Source organism: Peromyscus eremicus, chromosome 16_21, assembly GCF_949786415.1.
Source record: "Peromyscus eremicus chromosome 16_21, PerEre_H2_v1, whole genome shotgun sequence".
Lineage (NCBI taxonomy): Eukaryota > Metazoa > Chordata > Mammalia > Rodentia > Cricetidae > Peromyscus > Peromyscus eremicus.
Window position 1 is genome coordinate 42,318,668 of NC_081432.1, and position 19,388 is coordinate 42,338,055.

The window sequence follows — 19,388 nt, forward strand, 5'->3', positions numbered from 1 at the left end:
GAATCTCTAACTCTCTATGAGGTATGCTATTTTCGAATTTCGGTGGTTTGGGCAATATTACAATACCACCAAAATCCAATTCTATTCATATTCTAGCAAACTCATAGGATTTTGAACATTCCTTCTGACATCACATACAACTGTTTTGACAAACTTCAGGAATAGTAACCAATATAAAGTGTTATAAGTCCCAGTATATATTTTGCTGTAGATAAGCTTTATATTTCATGATCTTCTATCTTAAAAGATACTTGGCCAGGCATGGTGCTACATGCCTTTAATCTGGGCACCTGGGAGGCAGGGGCAGTTGGAGTTCTGTGAGTAGTGGGTCACTTTGATTTATATAGCAAATTCCAGGCTCATGGGGCTACATAGTATGTAACACTGACACTGTCTCAAAACATGTACATTTGTGTGTAGATATAATTCTGAATGGTTTTATTAAATAAGAAACACAGAGACAAATGCAGAGTTAAAAGCCCCAGAGGTCAGAGAGCAGTAGCTAAGAGCTGAGACCAAGACCACCTTCTTACCCCACCCCCCCCCCGCGCTGCCGTCCTTCCCCTAAGAAAGAGAGCTACTTCCTGTGTGTCTGTCTTTTTATTGACTTTCTGTTCTGCCTTCTCATTGGTTGTAAACACAACCACATGACCTCCTCATCACTGCCTATTTATACAGACCTCCAGGTCTCTATGGTTGATATTGAGATCAAAGACGTGTGTCTCCAAGCTGGCTGTATCCTTGAACACACAGACTGCCTGCCATGTGATCAGAATTAAGAGCATGTGCTACCACTGCCAGACTTCTGCTAAATGGCTTGTTATTAGCTCTGACCCCCAGGCACTTTTATTTATTAACATACAAATAAAATCACATTTCAGCACAAATAAAATATCACCATATTTGTGTGTGGATATGAACTGTCTTATTAATCCATCAATTCTACATTAGCTAAGAAACTCAGTATTCAGTTTGTTAAATAACTTATTTAAAGGACATATGGTTTGACTGGATGACTGAAATATGACTGCACCAACACTGAATTCATAAACACAGTAAAATTAGTTGAGAAATAAGGAATGGTGTCCAAAGCCACGGATAATTTGCAGTATATGCTACAGTAACTCTCTTCCTTTTAAGAACCATTTGTTTTCATAGCAGAGTCACTGAGCTTTTTTACTGACATTTTAATAAAACAATTTCTTAAGTAATTAATTTTATAGTTAGTCTCTTTAATTCCTCATCTCAGTATGTCTTGTTGGTTAACTGGCTACATCAGTTTTCTGCATCTATTTACTATCAATGAGCCAAACTTTTCTCATTTATTACTAGGAAGCTAAAGAATTTGAACTTACTTTCCTCTAAGTGGCCTTAATCATGTGTCATTCAAAATGTCCATGTACTCTTTTTTTCTTAGGTGTTGTTAGACTTCCTTTTGGGACCGCCAGCTCCCCAATAATGGGAGACTTATTATTAATTATGAAAACTTGGTCTTTAGCTTAGGCTTGTTCCCAACTAGCTCTTACAATTTAAATTAACCTGTTTCTATTCATCTACATTCTGCCACATGGCTTTTTACCTCTCCTCCATTCTGTACATGCGACTTCCTCAGTGTTTCACTGGCATCTCCCACCACACCAGATTCTAACCCAGAGCTCCTCTGCCTGGAAGTCCTGGCTAACCTCTCCTGCTTAGCTATTGGCCATTCAGCTCTTTATAAACTAATCAGATGCCGTAGGCAGGCAAGGTAAAACATCTTCACACAATGTATAAAATATCCAGCAACATAGAGGGGCTCTATTTTAAAAATTTAAATACTGTTCTATAGTTATAAAAATTGTCCTCTTTGAGTCATATGTTTCTTTCAAGTTTATTTAGTGAAAGAAATTTTGAAAAAATTAATCATTTTCTATTATTTGAAACAATATAAATACAGTATATATACTGACAATGAGATAAAGTTGTACATCATCACTTCCTCCAAAGCTTTATAATTTTTTTGGTTCTTTTAACATGAGATTAAAACTAATTAAGGATCAAAATTTCGATCTACAATGTATTAGGATCCTCTAAAAATCTAAAAAGCAATTGTGAGGAATAAATTATTTTATTTTAAAAAATGTCCTCCCCAATATAATTGTTTGCCTTTTTATAATTCATTGGAAATTTTTGAGCATCATTTAAATTTTTTCCACCTGGAACTAAACCAAGAACATAATTATGTCATAGAAAAAAAACTAAATCCAGGCTGTGATTTAGCTCACCAGGTAGCAATGCTTGCCACAAAGCCTAACAAGCTGAATTTGGTCCCCAGAATCCACCTGATGGAAGGAGAGAACTAATTCCCACAAGCTGTCCTCTAACCAGTCACCACATGTGTGCCATAGCACGTATGAATGCACAAGAGCGATCGAATAAAAATATATAAATGTGAAAATACAAAAAAAGAACTTATTCCCCAAACAGTAAGTATGTAGAGAATCTTGAAACTAGATTCTGAAATACCATATTTGATTAAGATAAATCTCTAAATTACTAAAGAAATTAGCTAATTTGTTCTGTATTTACAATTATTTTCAATTCCAACTATTCATCTGAAAATTCAGCTTTGGGATCAAACTGGACATGTAGTGGATACTTTATCCCAAATTGGTGAATTCCTATAGAACTGGAGGTTGGCAAAACACACATCACACTTAGAGAACACACTTCAATGTTTTAATGGACAATACAATGTAATTTTATTGTTTTTGGATACTTTCTTGGATTATTTGATACAAGTGGAATCATCTTTAAAGGAAAGCACTTCCTTGGTTTTATTTATTAAATCCCATTTCACTTATTGAGGGGAAGTTTTTGAAATGTGAAGGGAATTCTAAGAATGAATCATGTCCCATCCCAGGCCCTGTGCTGTCCTGTCATGTGACTAGCAGCAGTGTTCTCCATCATGTAGGATTTAGATCTCAGCCCATTCTGGTGCTTTGGAGTTGCTGGCTTTTTATCTTGTAGTCGCAATTAGTGTCATTTCCAGAACTGCTTCCACTTGGGTTTTCAGCGTAACTATGAGGTTAAAACCTCTCACTGCAAAATCATCAACTTAAAAAGATCTAGAGTCACCAGAGAGATCAGCTTCTAAGTAAACCTTTGAAAGATTCTCTTAATGTAATTGAAGTGGGACCACCTCATGGTGGGAGGCACCATTCCCTGGGCTGGGATCTTGAACTGCAAGAAAGTGAACTGAACACAAGTCACCATTCTCTGCATCTTGTCTCCAAGGGCAACATCACCAGACTACTCGGGCTCCTGCTGCCAGGACATCTTGGCCAAGATGGACTGCACCCTTGAACCATAATCCAAAACAAACCTTTTCCCTTACATTGCCTTTGTTGGGGTATTTTTGTCACAGCAACAGGAAAAGAAGCTAGGCCACTAAGCAAGAACACTTCATATGTGATAAGAGCTAGGATGAAGCATTTACATGCCAGACCTTAACTAAATACTTCAACAAACACCTCAGTTCTCTTCTCTTTTTTCCTACATGTAGGTACTTGGTATCTCTGTTATACAGGTGAGGAAATAGATGAAGATCACACTATTAATAAGAGTAAGAGATGTGACTGCAGAGATGGCTTAGCAATGAAGAGCTCTTGCTGCTCCTCCAGAGAACCAGTGTGCAGTTCTTAACACCCATGTCAGATGTCAGATGGCTCAGAGCTGCCTATAACTTCAGTTCCAGATGATTTGGTGTAACCTTCCGAACTCCACAGGCACTGGCACGCATGTCACACACATACACACACACACACACACACACACACACACACACACACACACACAAATAAATAAAATATTCAATACATATTTTTAAGGAATAGTGGCTCAGATGTGATGTTGCACTAAACTTTATAAAGATCCTAACTGTTGCCACTAATTTTATTATTTATGGTTTATAGCTGGTATTTAAAATTAACAACATTCAACAGTAAAGCTATCTTATTAGCTATATTTTCCTTTAGACTTGCTTCCAGTCCACTGCATTACCACTTGTTAAATGAGCTATTTTGGTCTTACTATTAATAGCTCCTGTTCTGTCTCATTTTCTTGACAACTTAACACTGATTTACTTCATAAAAGAACCCTCTGCCTACCCAAAGAAGGAGCAGAAAGAACAAAGTGTCTACTCCAGGCTAAATGTACCTTACGAATGAAGTATAATTTCTTTGTGAGAAAAAGAAAGAAAGAGGATATTCTTGTCCAGTGTAAATCAGAATGACTCAGTATGGTCTGGCTATGAGGCTGTTCATGCAGTCTTAAAGCCAGTCTGTGTGCTCGAATCCCAGCTTCACCACTTCATACACCAAAACTCATATGTTATACTGCACTGTTGTTTTGATACTGTTTTGAGGTTTAAGTAAGAAAATAACAGAGAGACATCTAGAACCATGTAATTATTATATAATGTTATTATTGAAAAGTGTTCTAAAATATTTTACTACAGAGAGAACTGGAAACTGAACACCGCCAAGTCTAACATGAGACGAAGCATGAGCAAGGAGAGTGTGCTGTGAGAGTGACCCAAAGGCCTCAATCTTTCGTTCATCCTTTGCCATTGAGTCTCTAGCATTTGCCCTAGATCAGACTCATGTCCTTCTTTGAAAATATTCTTTCTTAATAAACTTTCCCTTCAGTCGGGCAGTGGTGTTACATGTCTTTAATCCCAGATTTGGGAGGCAGAGGCAGGTGGATTTCAGTGAGTTCGAGACCAGCCTGGTCTACAGAGCAAGTTCCAAGACAGCCAGGGCTACACAGAGAAACCTTGTCTCAAAAAAAAACAAATAAATAAATAAATAAATAAATAAATAAATAAATAAATAAAAATAAAATTTCCCTTCTACCACTAAAAGAAAGCAGTACAATAAAGTGATAAGATATCATCTGCCACATTTTATATTCAACTAACTGACAGTATATTTGAAAACAAACAATAAGGTGTTTACATTATCTAGTACTCTTGGTTATTAGTACAAACAGTAATAACTCAACAGCTCTCTGATGTTGTTTGAGAGATGATTTGCACAGCTTTACCTATCTGACTACTGAAATACTGAATCATGATGCGTAGACTACAAGTTCCCAGTAATTACAGCCCGACACACAAAATCTGACAAGCTCTCCTTCAGGCAAATCTCCCTGTACTCAGACCACTCCCAAACAGAATGGAAAACTGTTCAAACTCAAAAGCCAAGTATGGTGGTGGTTTATATTTATAATTCCAACATTTGGGAAGCAGATGCAGGTGGTTCAGGAGTTCAAAGACAATCTCAGCTACATAGCAAATCTGAGGTTAGCCTGGACTTCATCAGACGATAGATAGATAGATAGATAGATAGATAGATAGATAGATAGATAGATAGATAGACAGACAGACAGACAGACAGACACAAACAAATAAGCTATCTACTTCAGAACCCAAATGTGCTGGACTTCTGCCATAATATAGACCATAAGGCTGTATAATCTCTCATGGCCTCTTCACCCTTTCTTTCGAAGGACTCTGATAATAATGATTCGGTCTCAAACTTAAGTAAAACAAAACTACATTGAAAGATCTTGGCCTGTAGTGTGTTCTTTAAAAACTATTGTGCTCAGGACTACCTTTACCATAGCTAACTCCAGTTAATTTCCTTTGTGGTCAAGTTCCTTGAAGACTCTTCTGTTCTAAGAAACTGTCTATACTTGGGAGTTAAATAGTACCACTAGAAAAACAAAGTGCCATTTCTCCAATGCTTTCTTACAATTGAGTCTAAGAGTTACTCACACTGTTTTTATATTATTTTTATATTTTTTATATATATATTATATATTTATATATTATATGCATTAATTTGGGTACAGTGTGCTATCTCAAAATATGCATGCAGTGTTCACTAAGGACAGTTTCCTGTCCTTATATTTTTGTTTGGAGACTTCACAATTCTGTCTCCCAGATCTTCATAAAATACATAATAGATTATTGTGAAGTGTAGTCATCCAGTGTTTAAATGCTCAGTTATTAACTACTTTTCTTTGTTGAGGCCTGTTTTGAACTAAAGGGGAAAAGAAGAAATTCTCTAATAAAATAGAAAAGTTTAGAGTCAAATTTCTTTACTGTGAAGTTAGAGTGTGGTAAGGAGGGGAGGAATATGAAAATAATTTTTTTTTTGCCAGATGAACATTTCTTGAAATAGTCTTTTGGTGATATTGTGTTCCCCAAAATATTGTGCACCCTAATAAACTTATCTGGGGTCAGAGAATAGAACAGCCACTAGATATAGAGGCCAGAAAATGGAGGCACACACGCCTTTAATCCTAGCATTTCAGAGGCAGAGATCTGTCTGGATCTCTGTGAGTTCAAAGCCACACTGGAAATAGCCAGGCATGGTAACAAGAGCCTTTAATCTCAGGAAATGATGGCAGAAAGCAGAAAAGTATTTAAGGCATGAGGACCAGGAACTAGAGCCTGGTTAAGCTTTTAGGCTTTTGAGCAGCAGTTCAGCTGAGATGCATTTGGTTGAGGACACAGAGGCTTCCAGTTTGAGGAAACAGGATCAGCTGAGGAATTGGCAAGGTGAAATTACTGTGGCTTGTTCTGCTTCTCTGATCTTTCAGCATTCACCCCAATACCTGGCTCTGGGTTTGTTTTTATTAATAAGACTTTCTAACAATTGTTACGAGTGCTACATAGTCAAGTGATACATAGTCTCTTGTTACTTTTTAATTAGTTGAGCATTCCACTAAAGTGCTATTGATGTCGTCTATGATGTCTTAAAGATGGCAGTCATACACATTGCAGCCTACCAACTATGTAGTACTCAGGATCTCTTCAATAGTTCCAGAATGTTCTCTGGCTAAAGATCATACCTATCAAATAATGTTGACAATCTCATCAAAGTTGTATTCCTGCTGTGTTTTATGTTTTCCTGCTGCTTCCTGTCTCTTGGTGGCTCCTTGAGGGCTTTGATGATCTGGGCAGAGGCAGAAGAGGCAACCTCAGCCTTGGCCTGTCTGTTCTGAGAGTTAATTTCACCATCATCCTCAGAACTTCCCAATCATGTGTTGCCTTGACAATGTCATCACCAACCTCTTTTGGAGATGGGCCCAGGAAATGGATATTGGGGGCCAAGGTAGATGTAGCACCAACCTTGCTCCAGTATGCCTCAAGTACATGACTTTGACCTCATCTGGTCGAGGTGAATGATGTCAGAAAAAACCTGCATTTGGGGTGACCAAACAAAATGCTCATTAGTTTCCTCCAAGCCAAAAGTCCTAAAAACAAATTTTCAAGAGTAAATTTAAAAACAATCACTAAAGGTGGGGAAAATGTGAGTAACTTTCATGTGGCTAAAGAGATCACAGGTATGTCTCTAGTAGTGTGTAGATGGTTAGTGTGATGGTAACCTTGGCTGACAACTTGATAGGATGCCTGTCATCATTTTTCTTCCTATTACAGTGATAGAATATCCAGACAAGACAACTGAAGTGGCCGAGCAGTAGTGGCACACGCCTTTAAACCCAGCACTCCGGAGGCAGAGCCAGGCGGATCTCTGTGAGTTCGAGGCCAGCCTGGTCTACAGAGTGAGATCCAGGACAGGCACCAAAACTACACAGAGAAACCCTGTCTCGAAAAAAACAAAACAAACAAACAAACAAAAAAGACAACTGAAGTGAAAGTTAAGTCTGCTTCAGCTCACAGTTCAAGATAGAGCCTGTCATGGTGGAACAAGAGGAGCTTGAAGCTGCTGGTCACATTAAGTTCACAATAGGAAGAAGACAGCAAGTGAGGCATGCGCGCTAGTGTAGCAGCCTGGTTTCCCCATTTTATACAGTTCAGGACACCAGTTCTGGTAATGGTGCCACCACCAGAGGATGGGTTCCCACCTCAGTTAAAATAAATAAGGCAATCCCATACAGACATGCCCAGAAGCTCTTCTCCCAAGTTCACACTTCTAGATTCTGTCAAGTTCACAAGGAACACTGACCATCGTAATTGTCCCGGAAGCGAATCTCTAGGCATGTCTGTGAGAGATTATCTAGATCAGGTTCACTGTTATGGAAACATAGAACCCTAACTATGAGTGGAACCATTCTGTGAGCTGCACACTAGACCGAGTAAAGAAGAGAGAGCAAGCTTCCTCGCTGCAGCCAAGATGCGATCAGCTGCCTCAGGCTCCTGCAGCCGTGTATTCTCGCGTCCTAGTGGGCTGTAATGTCAACTGAGGGCCAAAATAAGCTCCTTCTTCATTAAATTGCTTTTTTAAGAAAGGCATTTTGTTACAGCGGTAAGGAAAGTAACTGATGCAACTGTGCATTGTTATCCATACTAGAATGTTCGAGGTCAGTAGAGAGAGAAGTAGAACAGTCGTGGTGAAATATTCTTGCCACAGTGGCTCCTGTTATGTTAATGCTGGTGAATTTTCATATACGTAAATCTCTATAAATCTACCTCTCATCAGAAGTGGTTACAAAATGCTCATAGTTTGCTTATTAACTGGAGGATAAACTATTTCATATGTATTTTTAATATTTGTGTGAAAAGCCCAATTTTATCATTTTGAAAAATATCCTTTAGCTTCAGGTACAAAATTAAAGCAGTTGACTAAATTATTGCGTTTACTGCGGTGAGAGACAAGGTCAAGAAAGACTTCATGCAGCTGTTAATATAAGGAATATTATTGAAAATAATAAGAAGTTTCCTAGCTAATTAGAAGAAAGCAATTATAGTGAGAAGGAATTACAGGCATAAAAGCTCATGGATTTGAAGTAGTATTTAGTTGTTCAACAGTAAGAAAAGAGGAAGAAGAGAAGCTAAGATACAGCTTGGACTGTCAGCCACTTTGAGTAAAAGACAAATAATTGAAACAAAAGAAGCATGATTCAGGATAACAAAAGGGTAAATGACAAGAATGCTCTGACAGCACAAAGAAAGGGCATAAAACTTAGAAAGATAAGTTAATTAAGGCTGTATGGAGAAGTTAAATTTGGGGTGAATCTTTAAAAATGAATAAAAATCATGAACTTGGAGAGACGGTGATGAATAGCTTAAATCACTCTTATGGAGGACTCTAGTTCACTTCCCAGCACACATATCAGGAACACCCAACTGTCTGTAAAACCAACTCTAACGAATCTGGTGCCCTCTTCTGGGCTTCGTGGGCATGGGCATGCTCATGCACAAGCCCACATACAGGCACATACATACAAAGGTAATTATAAATAAAATATTTGTAATTGATCTAGATGGAAAAGACAGAATAAGTAGCAGAAGCAGAGAAGAAAATGTATATGGGAACACGAGCACCTGACTGCAACAAACTAGAAATACTTCTGCGTTGCTGGGTTGCAAATGCTAGCCAACTTTCAACTAGGAGAAAAATGTTTAAAATAATTAAGTCATGTCATCCTTACTTTATGCCCATAGCATCCTCACCTTGAACTCCACACAAACCATAGCCTCCTCCAAAAACAATCTCAGTTATAGTACAAATGGTTTGTTTTCTTCTCTATGAATTAAGACAGTCAACAGAGTGTCTACATCAACATATGCAGATTATCCTTCTGTTCATTCTCCCCTCACTCCATTATCCTGCCCCTCAGGTTTTCTTGGCGTTTTCTTCTCTTCTAGTTCCTTACTGCAGGCATGGGGTTCATTCCTGAGGTATTCGTCTGATGGGAAGTCAAGATCTTCAAAGTGAGGGATCCACATGACAAACAAATCTTCTTCTGGCCAATATTTATTGCCACTCACACAGTCATACAATGTATTCTTATTTTAAATTATGTGTCTTTTTTTAAAAAAAAATCTTCTCTGTGAATATGAGATGGACAGAAGAAAAAGACAGAGATAAAACAGAAAAACATTCCTCCTAATGTATTCACTAAAGTCTTCTGTATTCATGAAGCTGTATTTCTTTGCTCAATCAACAGGCAATTATTTATTCAATTTATTCTATATACTTAACCAGAATCCATCATTGCACGTATTAAAATGTTCTTTCTTTTATGGACATTGGCAATCATCACTAATAAGATTTAAATGTCTTTCTTGGCAAATTAATAATTGCTAATCCCACATCATTATTTCCTTTCTAATATCTTCCTCAGGGAAATCCATAAATCAGAGAACTAGACAAGATTATGTTCAGGGTGTTATCCTTGAATACTAGAGTCTGGAGATAGCCACTGGAATGCCCAGTTTCTTGTGTCCTAAAACAAAAAACATGAATAGAGACAGAGGTAGAAATAAAAGCAGACACTCTATACACACACTTCCAAAAGATAAAAGACCAGAGGTGGGAAAATGATAGACGCTCAACAGCGCTACACCTCCGTTGAGGTCCTAATGCCTTATGGGTCCTTAGCACGCATTCATTTTCTCATACATTTTCCTACAGTGATTGCTCCACACGTGTTCTGTTGCTTGTTGGCCTTGGTCAGAAAGGTGTCTGATCTTCCTCTTGGCCAACTGGTTTCTTTCACATGCTTCTCTGACACCCTCACTGTCCTCCTTATTCTATGTCAAGAATATCTTCCAAGGAGGTCACTTAGTCAAATCCTTCAGACACAAGGACTAGAATCTCTGCTTTCAGGCTTCTGATCTATCGTCTTTCAATCATTCTCTACATGATAGAAGTCCAGGAATCTGAAGCTCATTGCCTACAACTGAGAGATATTAGTAATACAAGCAATGCCTGATTTCACACTGAGAGATATAATCTCAGATGCATCTTTGTATTGTATTAATCTATACTCATTTTTCAATCAAAGCATTCATACTAAACCAATACATCTCCATGTTTTCTGACTAGAGAAACTGAACAACTTCAGTGGGTGTACAATCTTGTTTCAATAACTGAGTGATTATGTCCTAGTAAACTCAATCACACTGGATCTAGATAAAATAATTGAAATGTGTTGTCCATGAGGACACTTTTCACTTCTCTCTCTCTCCTTACAAAGAGCTTGAAAAATGTAAGCTCCATGTTTTATGGGAGCAAAACATTATACTTGTCCTTCACAGGCAAAATGAGTTTGTAATGACCCACAAACCAACACTCAAGCAATTTAAAATACCAAAACTAGAAAGAAATTCAAAGTACTTAAATTAAAAAATAAAGGTGAACCCATGACTTCTATAATTTTCATGAGAATTTTTAAATATAGTTATGCTGACATGATGAAATTTTAGAATTAACTTAAATAATTGACACCTTAGTTTGATAAACACATGGACTGTGTTCTTAATTTTTCTAGGAAAGCATCATCAACTTCCAATAGAAAGAGGCCAAAGGAAAGGCCCAGCCAGAACATCAAATTCACACAGGGTTCACAGGCCTCTTAAAGCACTGGTATTTGAATGTATGGATTAAACAAGGCGTCTGTTCTAACTGGAATTCAAATAGCCTCTTTTGTTGAATGATTGTGTTATTTTTAATTGTTTGGCAATTAAATTTCACTCAACACATTAATGTAAAATAACGCATTATGTGGAATGTTTTCAAAAATATTAAGGGAACTAAACAAAGCACAACACAGCTTATGTTTACTTTTGCTTATAAAGAAAAATACATGAACATGTGCCTTCGTTATAAAAAAAAATACTACATTGTTACATGCAAATAGTGGGTGGGAAAGAGTTACTTTGCATGTAAGGCTGAAGTGCCAGTCTTTATAAAGAACTTTGTATACAATTGTAACTTTTTAGAAGCATGCCAATCTTCTATATATTAAGTAAATCAAAACTAACAAGGGTGAAAAATATCAAGGAGAAGAAATGAGATAGGACTAAAACAGAAAACCAAGAAGCTAAAACTAAAATAAGCAAATGAGTACAGCTATATTTCTACTGAGTAAGATAATCATAGGGAAAATGAGCTCAAGCATCACAAGAAAGAGCAAGACATTTTTCTGGGTGTGGGGGGGTGCCTGGAATCTGGCACCATTTTCCCACAGGTTTCTGCAAAGGAAGCAGAGTACACAATTGAGAAGTGGTGCAGTACTGCGTCCAGGTGAGCAGAGTGAGCATCAAATGAAGACCACACAAGTCAGCGTACTTCAGGATGCACTGCGGCTGATAGATACAACCACATGCTTGTGACTTCTTCACAGGGATCGCATGGCCTGACTCTATTTGTGAAGGAGCATTACTGAACCCCAAATTGGGAAAGGTTCGATTTTAAAATGGGAGATATGGTGGAGAAAATTACAATCTTCAAGAATCTTAAATAGAGAAAAATCAAGACTTAGAAATAGTCCTTAAAAAATATTAAATAGCGCTCTTTTCCGTGGCGCCTCCTAGGCGGTAGGCCGTGTCAAGATGAAGCTGAATATCTCCTTCTCGCCACCCGCTGTCAGAAACTCATTGAAGTGGACAGTGAGCGCAAGCTTCGTACGTTCTACGAGAAGCGCATGGCCACAGAAGTGGCTGCTGATGCTCTGGGTGAAGAGTGGAAGGGCTATGTGGTCCGAATCAGTGGCGGGAATGACAAGCGAGGTTTTCCAATGAAGCAAGGCGTGTTGACCCACGGCAGAGTGTGCCTGCTGTTGAGTAAGGGGCATCTTGTTATAGACCAAGAAGAACTGGAGAGAGGAAGTGCAAGTCTGTTCGAGGATGCAATGTGGATGCCAACCTGAGTGTTCTCAACCTTCCCATTGTAAAAAAAGGAGAGAAGGATGTTCCTGGACTGACAGATACTACTGTGCCTCGTCGGTTGGGACCTAAAAGAGCTAGCAGAATCTGAAAGCTTTTTAATCTCTCTAAAGAAGATGATGTCCGCCAATATGTGGTCAGAAAGCCGTTGAACAAAGAAGGTCAGAAGCCCAGGACCAAAGTACCCAAGATTCAGCGTCTTGTTACTCCATGTGTCCTGCAACACAAATGTCGTCGTATTGCTCTAAAGAAACAACGAAGCAAGAAAAACAAGGAGGAGGCTGCAGAATATGCTAAACTTTTGGCCAAGAGAATGAAGCCAAAGAAAAGCGCCAGGAACAGATTGCCAAGAGATGTAGGCTGTCCTCTCTGAGAGCTTCTACTTCTAAGTCTGAGTCCAGTCAAAACTAAGTCTTTAAGGATAACAAATAAATGATCATACCTTTAAAAAAAAATTAAATAGCTTCAATACCTAATATGTCTAAACTCAGAATAAAGGTGCATAAGTAGCATTGATAGGTCAGTTGACAAAGCTAGAATATATCAACAAATTAGCATAAATTACCATTGTTGAATTGTTGTTGGTGTTGGTGTTCTTTAGGAACAAATAATTCATTAGGCCTTTTCTTTTCACAAGCTGCAGAATTAGCTGTGTGGCATCTCACTCTGAGGGCACAAACCCCTTTATTACTTATTTATTTCATTTCTACTTAACTCTTTCAGTAGGAGGCACAGCTCCAACATCAAATTTCCTGGTGCTCTTTTTCTCTTCAAACTATACATTTTGAAGGGAAACAGACACACTTTTCAGGCCTTCATTCTCCCTTCCTTTTTCTAAACCCAATCTCCCAGTCTCATCTCTGCTCTATAGCAGACTACCTGCTGTGGCCTCTCCTCACCCTCTGCCCCCATTCCCAGGGAACTAAGCAGATCCTGGTGGCACACTATGGTTTCCTCCCTCTTGTAGACCTCCTCAGCACCCTCCTTCTACCCATCTCCATCCCTTAGTGTCAGCTCCCAATACCAAGAAACATATACTAACTAGGACCCCTAGAGGCCACACCTGGCAGGATCTCAGAATCATTCCCTACCGGGTAGCCCAGTCACCAAACTCTCCTAAGAACCAAAGGACAACAGAAACCAAGGAATGAAACACCTACCCAACAAAGGGAAGACTTGATATAAGCAACTAGAATTACAATCATCCCAAACCCAGATGTCTAGATGACCTTGCAAAAACACAATCAATAATAGCCACGATGATAGGTCTCCACTGTAGCCAAGAAACTCTACTACAGTAGGCCTTGGGAAATGCAATATAGCTAAAGCATAAGACAAGGACTTCAAAATAGCTTTATGATTACAATAGAGGTCCTTAAAGAGGAAATGAATAAATTCATTAAAGAAATCTATAAAAATGACAACAGTGGAATGAAATGAAGAAGAGAGTTTAAAACATGCAAGTGGAATTAAAATCAATAAAGGAAACCCAAACGGTAGGAAAACTGGGAATGAAAAATCTAAGGACTCAAACAGGAAACTCAGAGGCAAGACTCACCAACAGAATACAAGAGATGGAATAAATAATCTCAGTCATTGAAGACACAATAGAAGAAATGGATACCTAAGTCAAACAAAATGTTAAATCAAAAGAAAGAAAGAAACAGGTACAAAATATCCAGGAAATCTGGGACACTATGAAAAAACAAAGGTCTATGAATCATAGGAATAGAGGAAGGAGAAGAAACCCAGGTCAAAGGCACAGAAAATATTTTCAACAAAAATCATAGAAGAAAATGCCATCAACATTAAGAAGGAGATACCTATCAAAATATAAGAAACATAAAGAATGCCAAATAGACAGAACTATAAATTTCCCTCCACACACAATAATCAAAACAATAAATATATAGAACAGAAAAGACTTTCTGAACAGAACACTTATAGCACAGACACTAAAAACAGCAATTAATACTTAGAACCTCATGAAACTGAAAAGCTTTACAGTAAAGGACACCATCATTTCCATAAAGCAGCAGGCTACAGAATGAGAAAAGTTTTTTACCAACTACAGATCCAAATAGACAGCTAATATCCAAAATGTATAAAGAACTCAAAAAGCATGAGACATCAAGAAAACAAATAATCCAATTTTTAAAATGAGGTACAGAGCAGGGCAGTGGTGGCACAAGCCTTTAATCTTAGCACTTGGGAGGCAAAGGTGGCTGGATCTCTGTGAGTTAGAGGCCAGCCTAATCTACAGAACAAGTTCCAGGACAGGCTCCAAAGCTACACAGAGAAACCCTGTCTTGAAAAACCAAATTAAAAAAAAAAAAACTGAGGTACAGATTTAAACAGAATTCTCAAAAGAGGAAACTCAAACTGCTGAAAAGCCATTAAAGAAATGTCCAACATCCTTAGTCTTCAGGGATCCTAGGCTTACCCTCTAGGTGTACCCTGCCAATGTTGCTAGGTGGAATGGTCATGCTGTAGACTGGCTCTCGAACTATGTTTACAACAGTAGGTTTGTGTTGTTCTCAACTTTGGTCAGAGAAGCTTCTGTTGTAGTGGGTAATGGTTAATGCAGAAACTCATGGACAATTCAAGTGCCCAGTGTAAGTAACCCTAAGTGTTCAGCTGTGGATGAATCATCTGTATTAAGCCACCTAATACCCAAGGAACATCATGCAACTGTGGGCAGAAAGAATGTAAGAGGAGGGAGGGTGAAGAGGAGAACAGTGAAACACTGACTTCTAAACATGACAAAGCTGTTGCACCTATGAGCTTACACAAGCAGAACAAGATCAGGCCAGTTAAGATTCCAGTATGAACAAGGAAATGGCCCCATAGGCCCTATCCTTCTCGGAGGAGCTATTAGATTAACAGTTAATGGTTGCTAAGGGAAGGACCGTCTCCTTTATAGTATACCGGCTGATAATTTGCCCATGCCTGAGCAGATGGCCCCATATCCATATGTATATGAGGGAGATGCTGGGGAGAGGAAGGTAGAGATGGACTGGTATGATCAAAACATGTTATACAGATGCTTGAAATTTGCAAAGGATAAATAAAAAGTATTGTTTAATTTTTTCAGTTTTAAATTGTTATGCTGTGATGAATGACTGAGAAGGCCCTGTTCAACATTTGCCCTAACCGTGGGTAGAGCACCATGCATCAACAGTGATCCCCAACAGGGGGCAACTGTGCCCAAAAAGTAACGTAACACAGAGTATTCTGGAAAGACAACAGGAAACCAAAAACTAGATTAGGAGACTGTTTCAAGGCTAGAAGTGAGACAGCCTTGTAGGAACTTATTGTTTTTAATTAGATGGTAAATTGTCATGACCAATGATTGATATTTTGCCATCTGGCTGTTGAAATCTTTTAAAAATGGTTTACTAACACATATTAATTATATATAATAATGGGTTTCATTATGACACTTTCATGCATGTACATAATGTATTTCAATCATATTCACAACACCAATACCTTCCCTTGTCCCTCCCACTCTCTCTTACCTGCTTCTTCTAGCCCCCATTCTACTTTCATGTCTTTTTAAAACTTTCATGAGTTTTATTAGGGTTGCTTACAGGGACATGGGAGAGGGGTTGTTACAGGAGCGTGGTACCTTACCTGTGGTTACTTCACTAATGAAAATGCCTTTGCTCCTCCACCAACTGCGTAACTATCCCGAGGGAAGGGTAGGGCCGAATACACTCTCTCTTACCCATGATGGGATGTTTATGTGTAATCTTGTACAGATCTTGCAAAGGTAAACATAGCTATTGTGAATTCAAGGGTGCAACAGCCATATCATACCAGGAAATCAGTGGTCCACACCACTTCCACCCTATTTGATGTTACAGTCTTTCTATCCCATCTTCTGTGATATCTCCTAAGCTTTGATTAGAGTGTGAAATATATGTATCTATGGTTATGCATTTACAGTCTGTTGAAATCTTTTACCATAACAATTTCATGTGAAAAAAGAAATGTAACATCTTTGCAGTCACAACCTGCAAAGCAAAAAAAAAAAAAAAAAAGAGACTTAGCAACAGAAGAGGAAGTCCAACCAGGTGCTGCGTTCCTCAGTGAATATGAGTGTGCTGGATTGAAAGATGACATTGATGACTCATAGTGACACACACAGATGGCATGAGGTTTCTGGGAACCAATACAAGTCTCCCGACATATTTTCAGCAGGGCCGAGTGGCAAAAGATAAATATGCCACACACATCCAAATCCTCTCCAACACGAAACATGGGTAATGAGTGGTTTTCACCTAAAGGAGCCATGAAGAATTAGTCTCTTCAAGCGAATACATGGTAGATGAAAAGAACATTTTATAATGGAATTGGAACCACACAGCCTATTTGCTGCCTATGAGTGCTGTAGGCATAGTAGGAATTGTTGAAATAGAAAACAGAAGTGACACAATGCCTCATCCTAGGTGAGGTGGAACTATTGTGAGAAAGAGCAACATTAGGAATTAATGCATATCTTATGTCATCTCTGAGAACAGCAGAGAAGAAAATGGTAGAAGTAACCCTGGAAGCGCTGATTGTGTTGACTGGTAGTATCAGAAGCCTGAAATTATGGGACACCAGACTACCACCTCTCAACTCTCCTTTCCTTCTTATTAGATCACAATGGTCAGGTGCATTTTCCCAAAATTCTGCAGTCAACTATGTAATTTAAATGTCCCCCTGTGAAAAGAGAACAGAAATGAAGTGTGTGTCATCAGGGAAAGAAGGGTTCTCCCAGCTCCCTCTCTTCATGGACACAAATTCTGGTTCTCACACTATCAGAGTGTCTTAGTTAGGGCGTCTACTGCTTTGAAGAGACACCATGACCTTGGCAACTCTTATAAAGGAAAACAGTTCATTAGGGTGCCTTACAGTTCAGAGGTTCAGTCATTATCATCATGGTGGGACATGGTGGCAAGCAGGCAAGACATGGTGCTGGACAAGGAGCTGGGAATTCTACATCTTGATCCAAAGGCAACAGGAAGTGAACTAGGTCACTGGGGTGACTTGAATATATGTGAGACCTCAAAGCCCACCTCCACAGTTGCATACTTCCTCCTACAAGGTCATACCTACTCCAACAAAGGTCACATCTCCTAATAGTGCCACTCCCTATAAGCTTATGGAGACCAACTACGTTCAAGCTACCACACAGAGCTGGGTTTAAACCCCACCTTATTAGACTTCCTAGTCCTTGCTCTTACCTACCACTGCATCATGCTATCTCTCACACTAGAAACCAGTTTGGGAAGTCACCAGGAGGAACTAACACACATGGTGCCGTCTCTTCTAAAGTAGTGACACACTGGAATATTTAAATGTTTAAAATTATTAGAAATGAGAAACGTTTAAAATTATTTTGACATGAAGAAACTGTCAATTCCAAATATTTGGTACTTTTCTTTTTTCTTTTTTTTGGCTTGGTTTTGAGGCAGGAAAATAGGGAGAGAGTAAAGTCAGGCTAGTCCTACATAAAATTAGCATACTAGAAAACCAGTTGGCAAAAACGAAGTCTGGATAACCCCAGTCAAGGATGAGCATGTCTGGCTAACACATCTGGCTAAAGGGTCAGGCATAAGGGTACCCTAGAGTGCCTGGAGGTCACTCAAGGCTCATTATTTTGCTAAAATGCACACCCCTCCGTAAGACACTAATGAGACATGCAATGCATGAAGTTCTACTTGAAACTGCACGTAACAGAATGCCTGAGAAAGCATGTGCTGTGCAATGAGCCAAAAAGCCCATGCAGTGTGACACAAAAGGCCCCATACTTTGTACAGTGAGTGGGCCACTGAGATACTAAGGATCTCTCTTTGCTATGGCCTGCTTCCTGCCTTGGAAGTACATCTTTCTGCAATAAAGTGCCCTGCTTCTTCTATAACTGTGTGCCTCTGTTCAACCCTTTGTTTCAGGACACAGAAACCCGGAACTTGCCCGGAGGTCCCCAGTATTTTGCGCATTTATTTCTCATGACCTGCCAGAACTGTTTATTCGCTTTTATATATGAAAGTGATCTTTGGAACCATTAAACAAATGGCCATACACCAAATAGAAGAACTAGCAGTGAGCCTCTAGGCCAGACTCACACCCCACTGCCTCTGTGAAAACGATCTGGAGATGTGCTATAATTACCCTTCCTTGCACAGTGATTGGAGAACACGTTGTTCGGGAGTAATTATGTATGTTTTTTCTGAGAATGTATATTCAGATTGTATCTGTTGTGAACCCCTGTTCTTGAACATTATATTTTAAAAATTGGAGAGGCTTTTCTTCTCCAAATAAAACAGGTGTGCGGTTTGAAACTGAGATTATTTCCTCTATTGTGTATTATTTTAGTCATGCTTGACATTTATTGGAAGTGCGTAAAGCAGCTTAATTTAATGAGATGGGCACAAGTTTGAAATAATATACATAGATTACCTGAGTTCTCTAAACAGCAGCTGTACTATGTGATATATTTTTAGAGGTAGACTGAGCCTCAAAAATTAAAAATACCTAACTTGTGATTACCAAAAATACACGCATATACATATATGTGAATACATCGTCAAAGAGAGCATGAGTAACTCACTCTGGTTAATATTTGTGATGGCTAATCTTGGTTTTCTCTCTCTCTTTCTGCACACACACATACACACACACACACACACACACACACACACACACACACACA

General features: G+C 38.7%; 2 pseudogenes; one reads left to right on the forward strand and one right to left on the reverse strand.

The window, feature by feature from the left end:
- Positions 1–6,753: 6,753 nt before the first annotated feature.
- LOC131926125 (large ribosomal subunit protein uL11-like) lies at positions 6,754–9,742 on the reverse strand (annotated as a pseudogene).
- A 2,610-nt stretch (positions 9,743–12,352) lies between these two features.
- On the forward strand, positions 12,353–13,096 carry LOC131926126 (small ribosomal subunit protein eS6-like; annotated as a pseudogene).
- The last annotated feature ends 6,292 nt before the right edge of the window (positions 13,097–19,388 follow it).